Source organism: Capsicum annuum, chromosome 6 (genome assembly GCF_002878395.1).
Source record: "Capsicum annuum cultivar UCD-10X-F1 chromosome 6, UCD10Xv1.1, whole genome shotgun sequence".
Classification (NCBI taxonomy): Eukaryota; Viridiplantae; Streptophyta; class Magnoliopsida; order Solanales; family Solanaceae; genus Capsicum; species Capsicum annuum.
In genome coordinates, this window is record NC_061116.1 from 224,921,674 (window position 1) to 224,927,673 (window position 6,000).

Here is a 6,000-nt window from a genome sequence, read left to right on the forward strand (position 1 = left end):
ATTATGATTATCTGAGTAATTCGAGTGCATAAGAAGAGAAATATAATTTTCAGTATTCAAAATTTAAAAAATTAGTGATTCGACACTCAATTATCTTTAAATTGAGTGAATTCAAATGTATATGGGAAGAGACAAAATTGTCACAATCCAAAATTGAAGAATTTGTGATTAACTCTCAATCCTCAACTATCTTTAAATTGAATAATTTGTTATAAATATATTATCATATATAGTGAATTTCTATTTTACCTTTATGAAAAAGTTTCTTAGAAACGTTAGTCTTCCCCTATAAATAATGGTTTTCCTTCATTGTAATTAACCCATCAAGAAACTTCTTAAGAGGAGAAATAATAATCACTCTCTCTTCTCGCTCTATTCTATTCTTGTTGTTCTTGTTTTATATTTTATAACACGTTATCAGCATGAGAATTTGTCAAACAAAGTGAGAATATAAATCTAAAAGTAATTTCAAGATTAGTAATTTCTTATGTTATTTGTCCTTTTCAACTAATGATATAATTATTGTTGGATTTGGGAGAAAAATAATTGGTTTGGAACCACTTATGGTTTCAATTTGTTCATGAAGAACAATATTATTAAAAAATATGATGATGAATTTAAGTCTCATCTCATTAAGACATTGGGTTAAAAGTTTCAATGCACCATGATGATAAGATGTTGGGTTCAAGTCCGATCTATTTATAGCATAAGATGCATTTATGTGGATAAGACGTTGAGTTTGAATCTCAATGCACTATACTGATGATATTATGATGGCTAAGACAAAATAATGAGTATTTGATGAAAAGTTATGAAATCCAACTCATTAAATTTGCTCCATTCCATGAAGTGAATGTGGTAGCAATATATGATAAGTCTGAAATATGACAACTTACTTCATTTTTTAAGTGTATGTGTGTATATGGTAGCAGTGCATAATATGTCTGAAAGAAGACAAGTGATTGAATGCACGGATATAAACGTGGAGGGACAATATGATAATAATCATCAAAAGTGATAATATTTTTACACATTTATCATGATTAAAAGATATGTTAGAGAAAATTTCTCTACAACCATATGTATGCCTCGATTTGCTCCTGAATTAGCAATATCTTAAAAAGAGGCTATAAGCTATCATAATTTGATAGGTTTAAGGCACAATTATATTTCATTCCTGGGGAATGAGAAGCTTTTTAATGCAAACGCACACGTGATTGTGATGGTATCACAACTCACCGCCGAAAGAGGTTGAATAACTGAGAAGAGTTACTATAAAATCTACTTTTAAAGTAGTAAATCTAAAATTTATTCATGTAATAGTAAATCTGAAATTTAGTAAAGTAAAAGGTATATGTCATGGTAAACTTGGAATTTGCTATAATAAAAGTTCATAAATTAACATGAACAATTGCGACATCCCAAAGATGTGCATACTGAGTATTAAACAAATATTGAAGAATTCGAAAATCCTTCATTAACTCTTAATGTTGTGTGCTCTCATGATAAATTGGTTGGACCAACTAATGTTGTGATTGGATCCCTTAAAATCTGAAAAAAATATTAAAGGTGAATAAGGGACCGTTCATCTATCATGTAATATATATTAAGACACATCAATATAAGATGATCATATGTACGTCTATTGTCAACCTATAGTTGGCATTCATAGATTTGCTTGCTCAATATAAATGGAGTTAAAAGCATAATTTTCATATTATATAATCAAGATAATTTATCTTGATAATGCTGATTTGGCATTGAATGTCTTCGATAATAGCTAAATCATTGCTAATGAGAACAGAGCTGCATGTGTTGGTATGAAATATGATATATTACATACAATAACACTCGTATGCATTAGATCAGTAAATTCCCCTCTCAATTAGTTCAAGGTCAGGAACCAATTATTTCATCAGTAGTTTTAATATGTGGTATTTGATCAATGGATATATCATGTGCACAAAGATGAATTCTCTAAAGCAAATTAAGATGTATGTTAGTTTTCCTAGTATGAGGGGGAGATAATAAACATTTAAGAAATATGTTATGAATTATCATCAATATGATCCCTATTCAAAGGATAATTCAAGTTCAAATGCTAGGAGCATTTGTTGATCCAAAAATTGATATTATATTTTGCTGTAAATGCTTCAATTGGATGTCTCTGAAGGGCAAAGTCTACTACATGTATGAAACATGGTAGATCAATCGGTTTTGAATGCAATAATTTTTTAAAAAGAAAATGAAACAAATGATCATAGCAAGAAGGTAATGTGCTCTTGAAGAACCTACGACATGACACTTCATGAAACCTTATGAGAGGTTCAGGTACCTGAAAATAATGAAGTGATAGAGATCTCAAAATGTTATGTCACATTGCGAATCGATAAAAAATGAGAAACATCAACGATATCTTTGATACAATATTAGAGCAATATTGTAAAAGATTACGAGGATTTGAATTTTGCATGCTAACATAGAAACATTTATCAAGTGACATGAAATGATGCATCTTGGTAAGCATAATATTTATTTGATTTGCAGTCCAGACACTTATGTTACACATATTGATATTGTCACTTGACAAAAATCTATATGAAAATTTCTAAAGGATTTAAAATGCCTGAAGCATATAAAGTTTCTGAAAAACTTGTTTATTATCCTTATAAGGGATAAATTGATGGTTTGAATATTATTGAAACTCTTGGAGAGTTTTCAAAAGTAATAGATTATTTGCTAAAATAAAAAATATACCAATTTAGATTGGTTATGAAGTACCACATCTTAGTGCAATTGGTGCACTCATGCATCTTGCAAATATCACAAGGTCTGATATAGTCTTTTCGGTCAATTTGTTAGCAAGATATAGTTCTGCTCCTACTAGGAGACATCGAAATGAGATCAAACATATGAGCTTGTTTATTCTAAAAATTTTAGTCCCGATCTTGTTGGTTATGTTGATGCCGGATACTTATCTGACCCGTATAAAGCTCGATCACAAATAAGTTATGTGTTCATATGTGGGGGTACTGTCATAACTTGGAGATATACAAAGCAGTCTATCTAGCCACTTCATCGAATCATGCTGAGATAATAGTTATTCATGAAGCAAGCCGAGAATGAGTATGGTTGAGATTCATGATAAATCTCATTCGAGAAAAATGTGATGTGAAATATAACAATGTACCCACAATTTTATACGGAGATAATGCAACACACACAACACAACTTAAGGGAGGACTCAAGAAGATAGAACGAAACACATTGCGCCAAAAATTTTCTATACACATAAGCTACAAAAGAATGATGATATTAACGTGCAACATATTCGTTCAAGTGACAATGTGGTTGATTTATTCACCAAGTCCCCTCCAATTGCAACTTTCAAGAAGATGGTGCACAAGATCGAGGTACAAGGATGTTCTCATTAAGGAGAGTTAATACGCGATATACTTTTTTTTTCTTACGAGATTTTGTCCGAATGGGTTTTTCTTGTAAGATTTTTAATGAGACAACCTATATGTGTATTGTTAGAGATGTGTACTATTTTCCTTCACTAGATTTTTTTTTTCCACAAGATTTTTTCTAGTAAGGTTTTAATGAGACACATTATCTATCAATTAGACATTCAAGGAGGAGTGTTATAAATATATTACCATATACAATGAATGTCTACTTTACCATATATAGTGAATATCTATTTATGAAAAAGTTAAAAATTTCAAGGTTAATTTTTCCATATAAATAAAGGAATTTTCATTCATTGTAATTAATCTACGAAGAAACTTCTTAAGAGGAGAAATAATAATCAATCTCTCTTCTCTTTCCATTCTATTCTATGTGGTTCTTCCTTTATTTTATTACATAATTCAATTATCTCTGATTAATTCATATGTTATTATATATATTAAAAAAAAAAAAACTAACTAACAAAATCATCATAAATTGTCGTATAAACATAAATAATAAACACCCCAGGCCTTCCCCAAATATTTGATCTTATTAAAATATATAATAAATCCTAAAAACATCAGAGAGTTAATACCATAAGAAAAGTCTAATTTGGAAAAAATCACTTTTAGAGTTCAAATATAGTATAGTCTAATTTGCCTTTTCTAAATTCTAACTCCTCCTAGGTGAAACATTTTCAATTGGATTATGTATTTACATCTTCAATTTTCTTTTAGCTCAATTGTTGGAAAACATTTTTTATGCTTTTTTTCTTCTTCTTTTGATTGTGTCAACTTTTACCTAACTGGTTGATAGTTCGTCCTTATTTTAATTTGGTGCAATAGATGTGATATTCTTTTAGAGAAGATTTGTTTTTTTTTTTTTAAATAAACAAGTCAAATTGAATGATTTTATTAGTTTTAAAAAATTATGGGTATAAGACATATTTTTCAAAATTATATTTAAGTTTTAAATATTTTTTACAAAGAGTGTAGTTAAATACAACTTTAACTTTAAAAATTTCATATAAATGAATTATATTGATTTTTTAAGACAAAACGCCTACTAACTTACGGGATTAAATATACTCATTAAGCCGTTCTTTTTAGGATTAAACTTAAACCAAATCAACGTTCTACATGTCAAAATTTAAAATTATTTAGACAATCAAAGTACATATAGGTTAAGAAATTCAATTCTAGTGATCAAAATCTTATCTTGACTTAATTTATGAGGTCAAATTTCTTTATTTTTTATTTGAATACTTTGGACCAAAATTCACCATTATACACTGTACAACCCAAGGTATAATTGATATGGTGTTAAAGTTGATTATACTGAGTAGATGATAGTTTAAAGAGCCAAAGTTCAAAATATATAAAATAGACATCGAAAATCTATTAAATTTTATTTCTAATATTTGAACTGCATCTTGTTCAGTTGAGCACTTGTATACACAGTAAAATATTCATCAAACGATTTTGGTTTAGATTTTGCAAAAGAAATTACGCTTGTTCTCAAACGTCTATCAGATAATCAAGTTAACCACATAACATATGTCATTTCCTTAATTATATACATTAGTCTCAATTCGAACGCACTCAAAATTTTACTGTATGTTGAGACTAATGTGATGTATTAATTAATCCAAAATATTTAAATCGAAATATAGCAACTATTTGGCTAAATATATTTTGGCTCATTTTTCCAAAAAGTTGAAATGAACTAAATCAATTTGATTTGATCGAGTTGTTTAAAATTACCTAACGGGGTTTGGTGAAGAAAAGTAATACTAAGATTTAAATAGGATTTATTTGACTTCATAGGCCAGGTAAAATTAATGGATGCTGGACCAGGTTCACCAACTATTTTCACACATTCAATGTTGCATTCATTTTCTTTAATATTAAAGATAAATGTACTCCTATTACATGTTTTTATATGAATTTATCACTTAATTACGGTTAATTATCACTTAATCACAGTTAAATAACCTGCATTTACATACAAATTGACTATTAATGAATAATAATTAATGTAATTGACAAGATGAAGCTGCTCAAATAACAAGTGGACCTCACTTTCAACCGATTGTTAGTTCGAATTAGAGCAAAAGACGAATGAAAGCGCTCCCCTCAATTTGAGGCTTCTATCATTGTAGTAATCAGAAAGTACTACAAGGTCCAAAAGTCAACGCATTTTTTATAATTGATTTTTCACGCAACTAGTCACAGTTTTTCTTGATCAGAAAAGTGACTTTTGGAATAATGATTAATTAAATAATCGTATAAGAAATCAACTCCATGATTTTTGCAAAAAAAAGAAATGCAAATGTCAGAAAGCAAAATTCCCATTGTACATCAAGAAAATACATCAGATAGGCAGAACTTACAATGAATCTAGTCCAAGAAGGCTTTTATATGGCAAAAGAAAGAAGAATGTTTTCTGTCGAACTTAAATAAAAGTTTACAATCAAACAACAATAATCATAATTATCAGATTTCTCCAGAGCCCCTTAACTGATAGATAGTATTACACAGTTCAGAA